Raw genomic sequence first — 20,973 nt, forward strand, 5'->3', positions numbered from 1 at the left:
TATCTGAATCACTCCCACTGCCCTCTAGTCCTTCACTCTCACTTTCCTCATCCACAAATCTTTCATCCTCGCTCAAATTAATGGGGAAATTGTCGCTTTCTCGTTCCGAATCGCTCTCGCTGCTGGTGGCCATGAGTGTAAACAATGTGCGGATGTGAGGAGCTCCACAACCTGTGACGTCACGCGCATATCGTCTGCTACTTCCGGTACAGGCAAGGCTTTTTTATCAGCGACCAAAAGTTGCGAACTTTATCGTCGATGTTCTCTACTAATTCCTTTCAGCAAAAATATGGCAATATCGCAAAATGATCAAGTATGACACATAGAATGGACCTGCTATCCCCGTTTAAATAAGAAAATCGCATTTCAGTAGGCCTTTAATATTTACCTATTTTGCTTATTTTAAGCCTATTCAGCGCATTCATTTCACGTTCGCTTTGTATCCCCCACAACATCACTGATTATTACTCACTGCAGACTTCATGAGAGGTAACGAACATATAAAAACATCACTTACTGTACAATGTCTGCTGTCATGAGGATGCCGACTGCTGGGATCTTGTTAAATTGCCGTTTCAGATGGAAAAATACTCCTAATCCTCACAATGGGAGTGGTGGAACCAAGCATATTTTTGTATCGTTCTTGCCATGTCCGGGTCTAAATTGGCTGTCAAAGTGTATCAACTTGTCCAGGTGATAGGCATGATTATGATCCAGAATTAATTTTCACGAGCAAAGAAAGCGAGGAAGCAGCTTACCACTCGATGATGTAAACACGCTAGTGACCACGGCGCCGCTATAAATAGTTTGTCTGTCTTAGCACTTGTAATAACAATATCACTAATACTTGGTTAATATTCAAGTCTTAAAATGTATTGTTGGCGCTTTTTGAATGGTTTTTCATTGGGTTTTATGGGTGGAATAATGAAACTTCCATTGGCTCCGCTGTAAGCAGACTATTTACGAATTCAGAATGCATAAAAAATAAAACACCTCCACCGTCACGTATTTCATAATGATTGTGAACGATAGGCAAAATCCCCCCCAAAAAGTGCAGATCCCCTTTAATAAAATGCTTGCAACAGGGTTTGCTGCGCCAACACTTTTCAGCTTGATGCAGGTGATCTGCTTAAAAAATGCATTAAGCACTTTTCTAACGTCACTGTCAAATACTAAGTAATAGGCAAGAATTTGAGTAACAGACCCTTGGTTTGACAACTCATATTTTCCCCTGCCTTCCCAAATGACAGCATGTAGGTAATTTGCTTAAAAAGAAATACATATGTAGAAGTTGCTCATTAGGAAGAAGGTGAAGATGTGACAATGCAGATGTCCCTTGTCCGTAATGTGTCACAATAATGGACAATAGTTAGTCTCAAAAAACACTCCTTATGTTTGGGAACATAAACATGTTTTTTGCAAAAATTAGATTGTTACGCTTTCATAATGTAATATTTTGCTTCATATTTTTCTTCTTTCTGCCTTTATCTTGCGTGTATAGCGTGCAACATGGCAAAGTATCTCCCGCGTCGAGCCGCATTAAGGTAAAACGCCCACCGCCTCAGCAGCAGCCTCGATCTCAATCACTAACAAGAGGCTTTTCACCTGTAGTGAAAATGCACATTGCACATTCAACTTAATGAAGCGGTACACAAGCACACTCACTGGAAACAAAGGCAAAAAGCCCACTCACAGGTCTGTTTTGAATCAGCTCGGTCTTTGCATGGATGGACACAAAATATGTTTCTATTTGTGATTTATTGTGACATCTTTTGGATCAAAAAATGTTTGCCTAGTGCGGGGGTCATGCGGCTCTTTAGCACCGCGCTCGTGGCTCCCTGGAGCTTTTTAAAAAATGGAAAATGATTGGGGGAAAAATATATTTGTTGGTTTAATAATGTTTTCGTAGGAGGACAAATATAACACAAACCTTCCTAATTGTTAGAAAGCCCACTGTTGAATATGTTTGTGTTTATGCTTCACTGATGAGAGTATTTGGCCAGCGCCGTTTAGTCCTACTAATTTTGGCGGTCCTTGAACTCACCATAGTTTGTTTACATGTACAACTTTCTCTGACGCTGCCACAGAAAGACGTGTTTTATGCCACTCCTTTTTCTTATTTTGTCCACCAAATGTTTTATGCTGTGCGTGAATGCACAAAGGTGAGCTTTGTTGATGTTATATAATAATCCATGCTAACATGCTATTTAGGCTAGCTGTGTGTACATATCGCATCATTATGCCTCGTTTGTGGGTATAATAGAGTTCATTTAATTTAATTTACTTATGTCCTTTGTGTATATAATTTATATTTGCATGTCTTATGACACATTATCTGTATGTAATATCGGCTGCATTTTCTGATTGTGTGCCATGTTGTTCCAGACCACAACAAACGTTACCCAGCTTGCAAAGATTGGACCTCTTTCAGAGATGTGTGAAAATGGAAAAAGATGAAGAAACAAATATTTTTGTTTTAATATTTTCTGTAGGAGAACAAACATGACACAAACCTTCCTGATTGTTAGAAATCCCACTCTTTGTTATACATGCTTCACTGATGAGAGTATTTGGCAAGCACCGTTTTGTCCTACTACTCATCGTAGTTTGTTTACATGTACACATTTCTCTGACGCTGCCACAGAAAGACGTGTTTTATGCCACTCCTTCTTTGTCTCATTTTGTCCACCAAACATTTTATGCTGTGCGTGAATGCACAAAGGTGAGCTCTGTTGATTTGCTGGAGTGTTTATCAGGCATATTTGGTCACTGCATGACTGCAAGCTAATCGATGCTAACATGCTATTTAGGCTAGCTGTGTGTACATATTGCATCATTATGCCTCGTTTGTAGATATATTTGAGCTCATTTAATTTCCTTTACTTATGTCCTCTGTGTATTTAATTTATATTTGCATGTCTCATGACACATTATCTGTATGTAATATTGGCTGCATTTCTGGCTGTGTGCCATGTTGTTCCAGACCACAGCAAACGTTACCCAGATTGCAAAGATTGTAATAAATCCATTAGAAGAAGACAGCCTGTCCTTTCCTTTAACACATCTGTACCTTCGGCAGTTGTAAGCTAGTAAGTTATCTAACCCTCTGAGACACTTACTTAATGTGTTGACTTCATTATAACACTTACATAAGGCTTTTACCTTTTTGCGGCTCCAGACAGATTTATTTTTTGTATTTTTGGTCCCATATGGCTCTTTCAACATGTCGGGTTGCAGACCCCTGGCCTAGTGACACAAACGGTCCACTGTTTTTTTTAGGAGGTGGCAATAACTGCTCGGCGGGCTTCAAGTCTGCAAAAAACCCTCAAACTATTTAGGATTCACACATTGTCACCGATCTGCAGGCTTGAAAGCTGTGCATAAGATTGTTAATTCAAGAAAGCCACGAGGAGGGATGTCGATGCAGATAGCATGTGACAGACCCTGACTTGAGGGGAAGAAAATCAGAATTTTTCATGGCGTTTCCTTCCCCTTGTCTTTTTCCTTGACCGGCAAAAGCTGATATGACAATCGGATTTTTAAATCGGCCCATATTTCCTAGCAAGACTGTGGGGTGGGAGCTTGTAGAAGTGGATGGCTCCTGAGCAGAAGATGAGGAGAGGAGAATCCACGCTGAAGTGAGCGAATGTCGGAAATACGCGGAATGATGGTCGGCGGGATTCATCTTGTGAGTGGCGGATAAAAGCAATGAAAAGATGCGGCAGGCGGCGACGGCGGGCGGGAGATGAGATTGGAGTGTGACGGATAGCGTGAAGCACATCGGACAAAATATCTTGAAATCATTATCCTCAAGGCCACACGACGCCATCGCATAGGAGTTGCTCGTTTATTTGCGCCGCATTGTGTACAGGCGAGTAAATTCCTCCTGACAATGTTGCCTCGGGTGTCATATTTCAGCCACTTATTTCTGTGTGTTGAGGAGCCGTGAAGGAGACATACAACAACTCTCGTGGTCTATTTGTTGGACGTCTGTGTTGCCTTTGAGATTCACTCGACTCGCACCCCCACTGGTTGCCTCTGCACAGCGGTGTCCCTGTTCCGTCACATCCCTTGAACCTTAAAGGCCTACTGAAACCCACTACTACCGACCATGCAGTCTGACAGTTTATATATCAATGATGAAATCTTAACATTGCAACACATGCCAATACGGCCGGGTTAACTTATAAAGTGCAATTTTAAATTTCCCGGGAAACTTCCGCTTGAAAACGTCTATGTATGATGACGTTTGCGCGTGACGTCAATGGTTGAACCGGAAGTATTCGGACACATTGTATCCCAATACAAACAGCTCTGTTTTCATCGCAAAATTCCACAGTATTCTGGACATCTGTGTTGGTGAATCTTTTGCAATTTGTTTAATGAACAATGAAGACTGCAAAGAAGAAAGCTGTAGGTGGGATCGGTGTATTAGCAACTGGCTGCAGCAACACAACCAGGAGGACTTTGAGTTGGATAGCAGACGCGCTAGCCGCCGCTAGCCGCCGCTAGCCGCCGCTAGCCACCGCTAGCCGCCGCTAGCCGCCGCTAGCCGCCGCTAGCCGCCGCTAGCCACTGCTAGCCACCGCTAGCCGCCGACCGCATCGATGATCGGGTGAAGTCCTTTGTCGCGCCGTCGATCGCTGGAACGCAGGTGAGCACGGGTGTTGATGAGCAGATGAGGGCTGGCGTAGGTGGAGCGCTAATGTTTTTATCATAGCTCTGACGAGGTCCCGTAGCTGAGTTAGCTTCAATGGTGTCGTTAGCAACAGCATTGCTAGGCTTCGACAGGCGGCACAGCATTAACCGTGTAGTTACAGGTCCAGTGTTTGGTTCGGTGTCTCCTGATAGTAGCATTGTTGATCTTCTGTCTATCCTTCCAGTCAGGGGCTTATTTCTTCTGTTTCTATATGCAGTTAAGCACGATGCTATCACGTTAGCTCCGTAGCTAAAGTGCTTCACCGATGTATTGTCGTGGAGATAAAAGTCACTGTGAATGTCCATTTCGCGTTCTCGACTCTCATTTTCAAGAGGATATAGTATCCGAGGTGGTTTAAAATACAAATCCGTGATCCACAATATAAAAAGGAGAAAGTGTGGAATCCAATGAGCCCTTTTACCTAAGTTACGGTCAGAGCGAAAAAAGATATGTCCTGCACTGCACTCTAGTCCTTCACTCTCACGTTCCTCATCCATGAATCTTTCCTCCTCGCTCAAATGTAAATGCTTCAGGGCCCTAGCACCCACGTGGGATTGACGGCAACTTTCATTCTTTTACATCATTTTTGAAAAATCAATCCTGCCTTTAATTCAGTGGCATGTTTGGTCCGTTTCATATAATAAAAGAGTCACAAAACAAATAGTCTATAATTGACAAAATCTAATCAAAGCTTTATTGTGCCCGATAATTAACCAATTACACAATCATCTTGACTTTGAGCACACTGCTCACGAACGAATGAAACGCATACTTATTCAACAGTCATACATGTCACTCTATGGGTGGCAGTATGAACAATACTAACACTGTCATAAATATGTGTCATATAGTGAAATCACACTAAACAACAATGACAAACACATTTTGGAAGAATATTTGCATCGCAACACGACATAAACACTAAAGAACAAATTCCCAGAATTCCCTGCAGCACCAACTCTTCCGGGACGCTAAAATATAAACAAACGCCACTCTAGTGATACCATGTACAATAGCGTATCTAGTCGACACTACTATGATTACATCGATATTTTTTAACATCACAACATCTTATTTTGTTTTTTAAAAATTGATATTATGTTTATAAACTCAGGAAATATGTACCTGGACACATGAGGACTTTGAATATGACCAATGTATGATCCTGTAACTACTTGGTATCGGATTGATACCCAAATGTGTGGTATCATCCATAACTAATGTAAAGTATCAAACAACAGAAGAATAAGTGATTATTACATTTTAACAGAAGTGTAGATATAACATGTTGAAACAGAAAATAAGCACATATTAACAGTAAATGAACAAGTAGATTAATAAATCATTTTCTACCACTTGTCCCTCATAATGTTGACAAAATAATAGAATGATAAATGACACAATAGGTTACTGCATATGTCAGCAGACTAATTATGAGTCTTTGTTTGTTTACTTACTACTAAAGCCAAGTTGTCTTGTATGTTCACTATTTCATTTAATGACAAAATTGCAATAAGAAACACATGTTTAATGTGCCATAATATAATTCCATTTTTTGTGGTCCCGTTTATGTAGAAAAGTACCGAAATAATTTTGGTACCGTACCAAAATATTGGTATCGGGACAACACTAATACACACACACCGAGCACCCACTGGCAGTAAAATAGATCAGCGCCAATGCTTAAGACCATAAGACAAAATGAATGCTTCATTTGCCCATCCTCTTTCCTTGCTGACCGTGAGAGTGCCGATGCAGATGTCAAATCTGCTAATGGAAATAGGATGAGGTAGAGCGAATGACGACCCGATCGATTATGGACTTTAACATGGCGTTGACGCAGCATTGAAAACGGATAACAGGAAGCAATTTCCTCATCAAGTTGCAGAGATGATACATCACAGCATGACACAAATAGAGATTATATAGCAGAGCTCTATCTGTATGGAAGTACGTGCTGTCAAGTGATTATAACAAAGAGTGATAAATCAAGTGTTATCTGTAACTAATTATTCTGACTTATCTTTATTAATCTCACAAAAAAAAAAATCATGGGAAAAGCCCTCAACTTGAGGTATTTTAATTTAAATACCGTATTTTATGGACTATAAGGCACACTTAAAATATATATATATTTTTTTTATGTGTTGCTGCCATTAACTTAGAATTTAATGGCAGCAACACATTGCAAAAAAGTTGGCACAGGGGCATGTTCACCACTGTGTTACATGGCCTTTCCTTTTAACAACACTCAGTAAACGTTTGGGAACTGAGAAGACCAATTTTTGAAGCTTTTCAGGTGGAATTATTTCCCATTCTTGCTTGATGTACAGATTAAGTTGTTCAACGTTGTGATATTTTAGGCTTAGATGAGCTCGGGCCCAGCGAAGCAGGCGGCGTTTCTGGGTGTTGTTGATAAATGGCTTTAGCTTTGCATAGTAGACTTTTAACTTGCACTTACAGATGTAGCAACGAACTGTAGTTACTGACAGTGGTTTTCTGAAGTGTTCCTGAGCCCATGTGGCGATATCCTTTACACACTGATGTCACTTTTTGATGCAGTACCGCCTGAGGGATCGAAGGTCCGTAATATAATTGCTTACGTGCAGTGATTTCTCCAGATTCTCTGAAGCTTTTGATAATATTACGGACCATAAATGGTGAAATCTCTAAATACCTCGCAATAGCTCGTTGAGAAATGTTGTTCTTAAACTGTTCGACAATTTGCTCACGCATTTGTTCACAAAGTGGTGACCCTCGCCCCATCCTTCTTTGTGAATGACTGAGCATTTCATGGAAGCTGCTTTTATACCCAATCATGGCAACCACCTGTTCCCAATTAGCCTGTTCACCTGTGGGATGTTCCAAATAAGTGTTTGATGAGCATTCCTCAACTTTCTCAGTCTTTTTTGCCACTTGTGGCTGCTTTTTTGAAACATGTTGCAGGCATCAAATGCCAATTGAGCTAATATTTGCAGGAAATAACATATTCCAATTTGAACATTAAATATCTTGTCTTTGCAGTCTATTCAGTTGAATATAGGTTGAAAAGGATTTTCAAATCGTTGTATTCTGTTTTTATTCTTTTTTGCCACTTGTGCCAACTTCACTGATTTTGTGTTTTGTACATGTAATACATCATTACAATGATGCGCAGATAATTTATAATTAGTGCTGCCAAGTGATTAAAAAATGAGCGATTCATTTTGATCTAATCTCACCGAAAAATGCTAAGAAAAGTCCTCAACTTGAGGTGTTTTTTAATTTAAATACATTACACTATAATAAAGAGAGACTATAAAGATGCTTTTTTTAGTTCATGTAAGTCGTTAATTTGCATTTCGTTTTCTTTACTAAAATAAAACATCATTTAGAGTGCCAATGTTAATACATCAAACAACAGTAAGAACTCTCCTGAGCAATTAGTATTAAATGTTAAACGTGTAGCTTCACCTCTGCTTTGGAGGATATTTCATATTAAATGAAACAGACCCATCAACCACAGTGCCTCTTTATGGTATGTTACCAATAGTGGTTTGAAGAAGCAAAGGTAACAATAAAACGTCAATATTTGTCACAATTATTAGTAACATTAGGGATTAAAAATGAAATTAAAACAATATAGCACCTTCAATGAATGTATTGAAACACAATGAACGTGATAATTTGACGACCCTATTGTAAACATAACAAAAGCAGCAATGCTTCCGAAACCCACCTCTTGTTGTCATCCGTTGTTGAATTCGGTGCTTGTTACCATTACCTCACCTTCAATCTATCAGACTGACTTTGCATTCGAGCCTCTTTTTGACAACATTTAGTTTTCCTGTCAAGGAGCGCCACGCAGACACGCGATAATACACACATCTCCAGGCTAACAATTCAGCGGAGGAGACAACAGTCGTTCATCCGCGTAAAGATTCTGCCAGGTTCCTGACCGAGCGGAGGAAATAATTGTAAAGCTCTGATGAGCACGAATGAGATTACATTTACGTCTTAAGGAGAGCAAATAAGGGGTGAAAAGAGGAAATGAAAGACATAAAGGAGCTTTTGTGGAACAACTCGAGGATTAAAAACTGCATTTCACTTATAGAATCAATAGGAAACGGCACTTTTACCATTTTAAATGTTAGCATCCTTGTCTGTCACACACACCAAAACTCAACCGGGTTGATGGAACTAATAAAGTTGAAGTTAAAGTACCACTGATAGTCACACACACTCTAGGTGTGGTGATGTATTTTATTTTGTATCCTTTTAGTTATGAAATACTTTATTGAATTCTATTTATTTGATTACTGTTGTATTTGATTACTGTTTATTCATTGTATTTTTTCTATTAATCTTCATATGCCGTACTTGTATTTTATTCTTTATCTCGACACATGGTTCTTACTATTTAACAAGTTGTATTATTTTAGTTTTCCAAGGTTCCTCAGATGAGCCATCTGCCTCAGGGCTTATGGGTCGTGCTTGTGGGGGCGATTTTGTGTCAGCGTCCTGGTGGCCATGGTCTGATGACCTCCTGGTGCAGATGGCTCCTGTGATAGTGTTTACTCACATGTCTCCTCTGTACTCAGTCATGCAATCATTGGTCCTTATAGTTGCGTATGTGTGTATGCTGTGCGTGTGTGTGTATGTTTGTGTTTCGTATCTGTGTCCGTGCGTACGTATGTGATAATGGGGGATATGGGTCACTGGGGTATTGTTTTTAACTCTGTAAAGCACTTTCCGTTGCATTTATTTTATGTATGAAAAGCGCTTTATAAATAAAGCTTGATTTGAAATTATTCTCTGCATTTGACCCATCCCCATGTTCTACCCCCTTGAAGGTGAGGGGAGCAGTGAGCAGCAGCGGTGGCCGCGCTCGGGAATCATTTTGATGATATAACCCCCAATTCCAACCACTTGATGCTGAGTGCCAAGCAGGGAGGTAATGGGTCCCATTTTTATAGTCTTTGGTGTTTGAACTCACGACCTACCCGATCTCAGGGCGGTGAAAAAACTCTTACAGTGCAATGTTTGGAAAAAAAAAAGGAAACTCTGTCATCAGTATTCACCTGCTCAGTGGCCTTGTGGTTAAAGTGTCCGATAGGTTGTGAGTTCAAACCCCGGCCGAGTCATACCAAAGACTATAAAAATGGGACCCATTACCCCCCTGCTTGGCACTCAGCATCAAGTGGTTGGAATTGGGGGTTAAATCATCAAAATGATTCCCGAGCGCAGCCACTGCTGCTGCTCACTGCTCCCCTCACCTCCCAGAGGGTGGAACAAGGGGATGGGTCAATCGCAGAGAGTAATTTCACCACACTACAATTAACTTTTAACTCATTGTCTGCATTGTCACTTTCAAAGCAAATTTGTGCACCGTTCTTTCTTGTTTTTCCTCCTCTTCGATCCTTTATCATCCCTTTTTCCGCTGCTACCTCAATCTTTTTAATTCGTCTTCCCCTTGCAAAGTTGCGCCGACACTTCATTTGCAACACCATCCGCAGGCCAGAGGGCTCGGTGCGCCGTGGAATGTGAAGTAACCCCGTACACTTGATTCTATCAATCCTCTTTCTCACCCGGGTTTTGAACACCTCAAACAAAACCTCCCCTCAAGGTCGCCTTTGCAACGTGCTTCGCAGATGAAGTCCCCCCCCCCCCGTCCCCCCCGTCCGTCCGTGTGCGGCGTGTGTGCGCTTTGAGCCGGGGTACCACCCGGAGAAAGATGGAGAGAGGAGGAGGAGTGGGAGGAGATTTTATGTTCATGCTTTGCTTTCCAGATGGAAAAAAATGTGTTACCATATCTGAGTTATTGTGCAGAAATATGGGGTAACAACTACAAATGTGCGCTTCATTCACTAACTGTGTTAGAAAAAAGATCAATTAGAATAATAAAAAATGTTGGTAACACTTTAGTATGGGGAACACATGTTCACCATTAATTAGTTGCTTACAAATTAGTAACATACTGGCTCTTAATTAGTCATTATTAAGTACTTATTAATGCCTTATTCTGCATGGCCTTATTATACAACCAGTAAGCCATTAACTAAGAGTCTTCCCTCAATAACCTCAGAATTATTGCTTATTAGTAACCCTAACCCCTAACCCTTATATGTTCCCTTAGTGTCCAAATAACTTAAAATTAAGTCTTTGTTACTTTAATATACAATTGGCAACACTAAATTGGCCCTAGTGTGTGAATGTTGTCTGTCTATCTGTGTTGGCCCTGCGATGAGGTGGCGACTTGTCCAGGGTGCACACCGCCTTCCGCCCGAATGCAGCTGAGATAGGCTCCCGCGACCCCGAAAGGGACAAGCGGTAGAAAATGAATGGATGGATGTTCCCCATACTAAAGTGTTACCATAATGTTGGATATAGAGAACATACAATCCCTTTATTTATTAAATCACAATTATTGCAATTCAACGGTTTGGTGCATTTGCAAACAACTAAAATGATTTAAAAAGAAAACTATAACCTGCTACCCAAGAATGTACAACAATTCTTCTCAACAAAAGAGGAGAAATATAACCTTAGAGGAAAATCTCATTTAAAACATTTGTATGCACGTACACCACTTAAAACCTTTAGCATATCAGTATGTCAGTATGTGGAAATAAATTATGGAATTGGATTAAGCAAGGAAATCAAACAAAGCACCAATATGATTCACTTTAAGAGACGGTTCAAACTACAAGTGTTCACAAAGTACACAGAACAAGAATCATGATGGACATCTTGAACCCTTTTTTTTCCTTTTTTTTTTTATTGAGACAAAAATTCTTCATCTGTTTAATATTTGTTTGTTTACTATGGTATATTATTCATTTATTAGTTTTTTGTTCACTGTTCTGTTACAGAGAACAAGGACATTGGATACAGTTGCTATGATAGGAAAAGGGATATAGGATTAAATAAACTCTGCTTCTTCCTACTCCTTTTCGGACGTGCTGTAATGAAACGACTGGAATTGTGTGATGCATTACATTGCATTGTACACTGTAAACCCGAATGCTCAAAATAATTAATTAGAGTAAGTAGTGTAAACTTCAAAAGTTGTTAAAAGTTGTACTTACTCAAAAACGTTGAGTTTTTAACTTTATTAAACTTGTTATTTTTGATTAATATCAACTTGTTTGCAGTTTATGTAAGTGCTACTTAAAATAATTACCGTAACTCAGTTACTTAAAGGCCTACTGAAATGAATTTTTTTTATTTAAACGGGGATAGCAGATCTATTCTATGTGTCATACTTGATCATTTCGCGATATTGCCATATTTTTGCTGAAAGGATTTAGTATAGAACAACGACGATAAAGATTGCAACTTTTGGTATCTGATAAAAAAAAGGCTTGCACCTACCGGAAGTAGCGTGACGTAGTCAGTTGAACATATACGCAAAGTTCCCTATTGTTTACAATGATGGCCGCATGAAGTGAGAGAGATTCGGACCGAGAAAGCGACAATTTCCCCATTAATTTGAGCGAGGATGAAAGATTTGTGGATGAGTAAAGTGCAAGTGAAGGACTAGTGGGGAGTTGAAGCTATTCAGATAGGGAAGATGCTGTGAGAGCCGGGGGTGACCTGATATTCAGCTGGAAATGACTACAACAGTAAATAAACACAAGACATATATATACTCTATTAGCCACAACACAACCAGGCTTATATTTAATATGCCACAAATTAATCCTGCATAAAAACACCTGCGTGTTTGTTATGCTAGCTCCTAGCTCCTCTGCTAGCTCCTAGCTCCATAGAACACGCCAATACAATTCAAACACCTGATCAACACACACAATCACTCAGCCCAAAAGACCGTTTACCTAACCCAAGGTTCATAAAGCTTATATATTTTTAAAAAGTTACGTACGTGACGCGCACATACGGTCAAGTTATCGAATGTTTAGCAGCCAAGGCTGCATACTCACGGTACCTGATATTCAGCTGGGAATGACTACAACAGTAAATAAACACAAGACATATATATACTCTATTAGCCACAACACAACCAGGCTTATATTTAATATGCCACAAATTAATCCTGCATAATAACACCTGCGTGTTTGTTATGCTAGCTCCTAGCTCCTCTGCTAGCTCCTAGCTCCATAGAACACGCCAATACAATTCAAACACCCGATCAACACACACAATCACTCAGCCCAAAAGACCGTTTACCTAACCCAAGGTTCATAAAGCTTATATATTTTTAAAAAGTTACGTACGTGACGCGCACATACGGTCAAGTTATCGAATGTTTAGCAGCCAAGGCTGCATACTCACGGTACCTGATATTCAGCTGGGAATGACTACAACAGTAAATAAACACAAGACATATATATACTCTATTAGCCACAACACAACCAGGCTTATATTTAATATGCCACAAATTAATCCTGCATAATAACACCTGCGTGTTTGTTATGCTAGCTCCTAGCTCCTCTGCTAGCTCCTAGCTCCATAGAACACGCCAATACAATTCAAACACCCGATCAACACACACAATCACTCAGCCCAAAAGACCGTTTACCTAACCCAAGGTTCATAAAGCTTATATATTTTTAAAAAGTTACGTACGTGACGCGCACATACGGTCAAGTTATCGAATGTTTAGCAGCCAAGGCTGCATACTCACGGTACCTGATATTCAGCTGGGAATGACTACAACAGTAAATAAACACAAGACATATATATACTCTATTAGCCACAACACAACCAGGCTTATATTTAATATGCCACAAATTAATCCTGCATAATAACACCTGCGTGTTTGTTATGCTAGCTCCTAGCTCCTCTGCTAGCTCCTAGCTCCATAGAACACACCAATACAATTCAAACACCCGATCAACACACACAATCACTCAGCCCAAAAGACCGTTCACCTAACCCAAGGTTCATAAAGCTTATATATTTTTAAAAAGTTACGTACGTGACGCGCACGTACGGTACGGTACGTGTTATGCTAGCTCCTAGCTCCTCTGCTAGCTCCTAGCTCCATAGAACACGCCAATACAATTCAAACACCCGATCAACACACACAATCACTCAGCCCAAAAGACCGTTCACCTAACCCAAGGTTCATAAAGCTTATATATTTAAAAAAAGTTACGTACATACGCAAAAAAAAGCCAAAGCTGCATACTCACAGTAGCACGTCTGCGTCTTTGTCATCCAAATCAAAGTAATCCTGGTAAGAGTCTGTGTTGTCCCAGTTCTCTACAGGCGTCTGTGTATCCAAATCAAAAGTCCTCCTGGTTAGAGTCTCTGTTATCCGAGTTCTTCCATCTTGACTGCATCTTTCGGGAATGTAAACAAAGAAGCGCCGGCTGTGTACTGTTGTGGCTGACTACGTTCGAAAAATACGTCCATTTCGCACCGACAACTTTCTTCTTTGCTTGCCCAGCTTCCTTCTCCATAATGCAATGAACATGATTGAAACAGATTCACGAACACAGATGTCCAGAATACTGTGGAATTATGAAATGAAAACAGAGCTTTTTCGTATCGGCTTCAATGTGGAAGGCATACCCGTGTTCGTCGGGCTACGTCACACGCATACGTCATCCTCAGAGGCGTTTCGAACCGGAAGTTTAGCGGCAAATTTAAAATGTCACTTTATAAGTTAACCCGGCCGTATTGGCATGTGTTATAATGTTAAGATTTCATCATTGATATATAAACTATCAGACTGCGTGGTCGGTAGTAGTGGGTTTCAGTAGGCCTTTAAAGACCCCCTGGGAACCCGCCCTCTGTCACCTCCAAGGTTTCTCATTGTATCCCATTGGGTTGAGTTTTGTCTTGCCCTGATGACGACATCTGAGCCGAGGATGTCGTTGTGGCTTGTGCAGCACTCGTGATTTAGGGCTATATAAGTGAACTTTGATTGATTGATTGATGAAAACTCAATGGATTAAACATAACTTTGTCTTATTTTGAAAGAAGAAATAATTAAATCGAATCAAGAATAAATTAAGACTGAATCAACCGCATTATAGATTTGTATTGTTATTATACTCTGTGTGTGTATGTACAGTTTGTATATATACTTTCTCTCTGGCACTCATCGAGGGTGGACGCTCCCCTTCCCTCTCCCTTATCTCTCCTGCTTGCTTCTTTGTCTTGTCTTAACTTTCTTGTTGCCTCTTTTTGCACTGCTCTCCAAATCTAAACATTGGAACTATTTAACTGGCCTCAACGAAATTGACAAGATCTTGGGTTTGGGGGAACCTGCTGTCATGACGAAGCGGTTGTTGCTGGACACACGACAGACTCTTGGGAGAAGAAGGAGTGCTGCGTGCCTGGCGACCCTTTTCTTGTCAAGGACGTGAAGATATCCACCTATTCGGAATTATGACAACAGGACATGTGCTGATTGGAGTAAGTGTTGCTCTGGTTTGTCCACAAATTGGAAGTTGCTGGCAGTCTTCAAAGTACCCCAAAACTGCCACAAAGGATTGGAGGATGCGGAAAGAACTGTGGACACTCTTGTGATTTTGGATCACATCGGACTGACTGCCTCGCAGTTTTTGAGGACCAGTCATAGACAATTTAGAGTGAAAAGCACATTTTATTTTTACTCGCATAAAACATACTAACTTGGATTGTTTCCCTGGCTTCGAGACTCTCCCGAAGGACAGTGCAGCGAAGACACAACAAACTCCCTTCTTGTCTCATGGACACACACCTGTTGTTGTTGACTTTGGACTGACTGGCAAGAACACCAAGGCCGCGGAAGCCGAGACACAATACGGGCTTACACACACACTTGCAACCACAAAAATATACGCCACACACACATACCCCACCCCCAATCCAACGCCCTCGACGCAAATCCCATAGGGGTGATAAATGGATGGTCAGCGCCTGAGTGCTGCGGCCTACCATCATGACCTCGCCCTTCCCTCTGTTGCTAGATATCTCGAGATGTATGTTGTAATATGTATATGTGCTTTGCTATGGAGGTTTTTTCCCACTCCAGACTGGGCCTCCTTAGGAGCCCAGTCTGGATTGTATTTTTTTACTCATCCTTCTCCAGCGTACTTACCTTTTTCCCACCTTTTAAGGGGCGCCTAGTGGCGACCCATCAGCGTTCCTGTTCTGTAACCCTGTACACTGTTTGTTTGTCTAATCTTGAACGGGTTTGTGCTGAAAACAAAGTTTTGTTGTACTGGTGCAATGACAATAAAGATCTACCATATACATTATTACATGCACGCGCACACACACACACACAGAGGAAGTGCTTTTATTTTGTAGCATTTGTGTGCACTTCTTCTTCAGGCAGCGGACACGAGGAGGAACATTTTTGAGTTGGCTTAATTGGTAAGTTTATCACAATTATAATTGAAAAGCACATTTAACATAAACTCCATATATTTACGATCTGATACACTCAATATTTGAGTTTATGAACTCAAAAAATATGTGGCAACTGATTGTTTCACTTTTTTTGAGTTCTGCTTACTTATTCGTGTATGCATGTTCGAAACAAACTGAAACTGAAACTGAACTGAACTGAACTGAACAGATCAACATCAGATGAACACTGGAGCGCATGCAGCAAGGTCACTTAATCATTATCTCCAAAACTAAGAGACAACTTAAACAAAACTTTTTTTTTTCCTAAATGAGGCATATTTATCGGGCTCAAACACTCCTTCATCACTGCCATTTCTCGCCTCGTGTATTGGTGTCAACACAAGAACATTCCAAAGTCTTCCATTATAGCCCAGCCTGTCAGCAGCAGACGGGGAGGTCGATGATAGCGGCGGGCGGGGGGATGCGTTATGAATGGTCTGCTGGACACGCTGTTCAATTTACAGCAGTCAGAGAGTGAGAAGTGAAAAAAAAAAAAAGGGGATGTGGGCTCCCTGGTCCTGTTCAATGTCTCATATGCTGAATATCAACTGAATGGACACACGGAGCGTGTGCAGGCGCTCTTATCACAGACGTCTCCACATCTCGCTTCCTTTTATCACGGCTGTATGTTATTTTCTCGTGCCTCTGCTGCTCATCAATAGAAAGGGGGCGACTGCTCCTCGCCCCATTTTCCTCCACCTTAGAATGCGACGTACATCATCAAGCATTGACGTTGCGCTCGCGGCCCGACGGCGTTTCTCGCTAATATCGCCGTGGCGTTCGGTTTGCAGGGGGAATGAAAAATAATATCGCCGATCATTTGTCTTTCCTTTTAACAACACTCAGTAAACGTTTGGGAACTGAGGAGACTAATTTTTTAAGCTTTTCAGGTGGAATTATTTCCCATTCTTGCTTGATGTACAGCTTAAGTTGCCGGGGTCTCTGTTGTCATATTTTACGCTTCATATTGCGCCACACATTTTCAATGGGAAAACATGTCTGGACTACAGGCAGGTCAGTTTAGTACCCACACTCTTTTACTATGAAGCCACACTGTTGTAACACGTGGCTTGGCATTGTCTTGCTGAAATAAGCAGGGGCGTCCATGACAACGTTGCTTGGATGCCAACATATGTTGCTCCAAAACCTGTATGTACCATTCAGCATTAATGGTGCCTTCACAGATGTGTAAGTTACCCATGCCTTGGGCACTAATACACCCCCATACCATCACAGATGCTGGCTTTTCAACTTTGCGCCTATAACAATTTGGATGGTTCTTTTGCTCTTTTGTTCCGGAGGACATGACGTCCACAGTTTCCAAAAACAGTTGGAAATGTGGACTCGTCAGACCACAGAACACGTTTCCACTTTGCATCACTCAGTCATCACAGTTTTTTCCCTAAAGCCATAACCACGGTGAACTCTCATAGGCACTGATTTTATAGTTTAGCACCTCTCTGTGTGCAATTTTTACTTTCCACCCACAGTCTGAATGCTTCTGTATATATGTATATAGTATAATATTTAATATTTAAACACATTCAGAACATTCGTTCTCAGGACTGAACTGTGCACCTTACCTCCTTTTGCACTATTTTTATTTTCTTTCCTTCCTATGTTTTGCATATTTGTAGACTGTCACATTGAAACTGGAGTTGCTTTTAATCTCATTGTACCTCTGTATAGTGACAACAAAAGGCATTTTATTCTATTCTACTCCATTTTAGATGAGTTCGGGCCCAGCGAAGCCGGCGGCGTTTCTGGGTGTTGTTGATAAATGGCTTTGGCTTTGCATAGTAGAGTTTTAACTTGGACTTACAGATGTAGCGACCAACTGTAAAAGTTAAATAATAATAATAATACCTGGGATTTATATAGCGCTTTTCTAAGTACCCAAAGTCGCTTTACATGTAGAACCCATCATTCATTCACACCTGGTGGTGGTAAGCTACTTTCATAGCCACAGCTTCCCTGGGGTAGACTGATGGAAGCGTGGCTGCAATTTGCGCCAACGGCCCTTCCGACCACCACCTATCATTCATCATTCAATTCACCGGTGTGAGTGGCACCGGGGGCAAAGGGTGAAGTGTCCCACCCAAGGACACAACAACAGCAGCGATTTTTGGATGGTAAGAGGCGGGGAGCGAACCTGCAACCCTCAGGTTTCTGGCACGATTGCTCTACTCTCTACGCCATGCCGCCTCTTTAAAGTTAAAGTTAAAGTACCAATGATTGTCACACAAACACTAGGTGTGGCGAAATGTGTCCTCTGCATTTGACCCATCCCCTTGTTCACCCCCTGGGAGGTGAGGGGAGCGGTGCCGCTCCCGGGTATCATTTTTGGCGATTTAACCCCCAATTCCAACCCTTGATGCTGAGCGCCAAGCAGGGAGGTAATGGGTGCCATTTTTATAGTCTTTGGTATGACTCGGCCGTGGTTTGAACTCACAACCTACCGATCTCAGGGCGAACACTCTAACCACTAGGCCACTGAGTAGGTTACTGTAGTTACTGACAGTGTTTTTTCTGAACTGTTCCTGAACCTATGTGGTGATATCCTTTCCACGCTGATGTCACTTTTTGATGCAGTACCGCCTGAGGGATCAAAGGTCCGTAATATCGTCGCTTACGTGCAGTGATTTCCCCAGATTTTCTGAACCTTTTGATGATATGACAGACCGTAGGTGGTGAAATCCCTATTTCCTTCCAATAGCTGGTTGAGAAATGCTGTTCTTAAGCTGTTAGATAATTTGCTCACGCATTTCATTTGTCATTTGTCAAATCAGCTGAGGTAAAAATAGACGGGAATGGGAAAGCAAACAGGAAATGAGCGACGATGAGAGCAATTTCTACATTTAATTTGACGGCTCCTTACAGAGTTCTGTAAGCAAAGACGTGTCCCATGGTAACCGCTACTTTGAACTCGATACCACGTTGCCTATGGTCTAATGTGGCCCTTTTACATACATGTCAGTCAGCCCTATAGATGAGATGAGATGAAAAAATCTTCCCCGCTGCACCATCTAGGCCCAGACTAATTACATGCACTAAAGAGCAGTGTGATGCCTTAAGCCACATTTCCCAGGAGGTCGTTCCCAACCCATCATCTCCGCCTCCATCCATGTTTTCCGTCCTCTCTCCGCCTAGGCTACTCTCCTCCATCCTACGGTCCCGTCCCCGTACGACTAACATTCTATTAATTAGTACGACACCCGTCCTGAGATTTAGCCATCACCGTTTCAAACATCTGAAATTGGTTTGATCCCAGCTGGCTTCGCAGGTATGGCTTCACGCTTCTCTCTGCTATCGGCCGGTGTTAGTAGAGAGCGGCCAAGTGTGTGAAGGCGGGTGGGGTGGGGGGGGGGGGGGGGGGGCAAATAAAGCGATTCAGAATACATGCTGGTCCGCTGGGACGCCAGCAATGTAAGAATCAATGAAAGCAATCACAATGTACAATTGAATTTGTTGGGAACTGCATAAAAGATGGGGGGAAAAAAAGGGGAATCTATGGATTACAAGGAGTTGAGGTCAACGTCTTGTTGGAAGAAAAGCAGGTGAATATCCACAGTGGGACAGAAGACACTGAAATAGCAGCAAGTGTCATTGATTTCAGGACATCCCGCTATACGTGGAACGGTTGAGGTCACAAAGAGTTTAAATGCAAAGTTTCTCATTGTCATCCCATTGGGTAGAGTTGTTCCTTGCCCTGATGTGGGATCTGATGTCGTTGTGGCTTGTGCAGTCCTTTGAGACATTCATGATTTAGGGCTATATAAGTAAACTTCGATTGATTGATTGATTGAAATGCAAGAATTGTTGTTTCCAGAAATCTATTCTGTCTTCACTATTCGTCGTATATTCCGGAGAAGACAAGTAGACGTTTGATTTCTCTCTGTTTGTTTTGTCTGAGCTCCAGGAGCGCTCTGCTGTTTTTTTTTAAGGACCACCTGCAAAAGAGCTCGTCAAAGGTCATCTCCCTGACAGCACTAGTTTTGAAGAGTCTGAAGCGAAATTATGAGTCTCTCACAAGTTTTTGAACTGAACTGTTTGCCACCAGTTGAATAAAAGAAAATTAAAAAAAAGAGGACCTAAAATGCAACACTACTAGTATAACTAAAGAAATGTAACATATAACTACTGATTGCATCTGAAGACAACAAGCTACAACATGGGTCCCCAAACTACGGCCCGCCAGCGTCCAGAATCCGGCCCGGGGGTAGTCCTGAGTAAAACAAAATATGTATATATATATATTTTTAATCTGTCCTTTCTAGCCCATCCATCAATCCATTTTCTACTGCTTGTTACTCTCGGGGTCTCCTAGCCGCTCAAGCAAATTATATTGTCTAAAAATGGATTTTCCAATCGATAACGTGACGTCATCAAGCTCGCGCTGAGCGGCAAGTGCGCACTCTTTCAGTCAATTAGTTATGCATAAGTAAATTAGACTCCGAATGTAGAGTGGACATTTGACTTTTTTTTTTTGTTGTTCAGTGTAATGAAAAGGCAGTTTGTCTAATCTGCAATGAGACAGATTTTATATATATATATATATATATATATATATATATATATATATATATATATATATATATATATATATATATATATATATATATATAATTATTATATAGCCCCGCAGCCTTGTGGGTTAGTCTGGGAAGACAAAGGGCTTGGGGAGCACACCCTGAGAGAAAAGCAAGTGCTGGTAGGCGCTATATATATACACTACCGTTCAAAAGTTTGGGGTCACCCAAACAATTTTGTGGAATAGCCTTCATTTCTAAGAACAAGAATAGACTGTCGAGTTTCAGATGAAAGTTCTCTTTTTCTGGCCATTTTGAGCGTTTAATTGACCCCACAAATGTCATGCTCCAGAAACTCAATCTGCTCAAAGGAAGGTCAGTTTTGTAGCTTCTGTA

Source organism: Entelurus aequoreus, linkage group LG12 (genome assembly GCF_033978785.1).
Source record: "Entelurus aequoreus isolate RoL-2023_Sb linkage group LG12, RoL_Eaeq_v1.1, whole genome shotgun sequence".
Taxonomy (NCBI): domain Eukaryota; kingdom Metazoa; phylum Chordata; class Actinopteri; order Syngnathiformes; family Syngnathidae; genus Entelurus; species Entelurus aequoreus.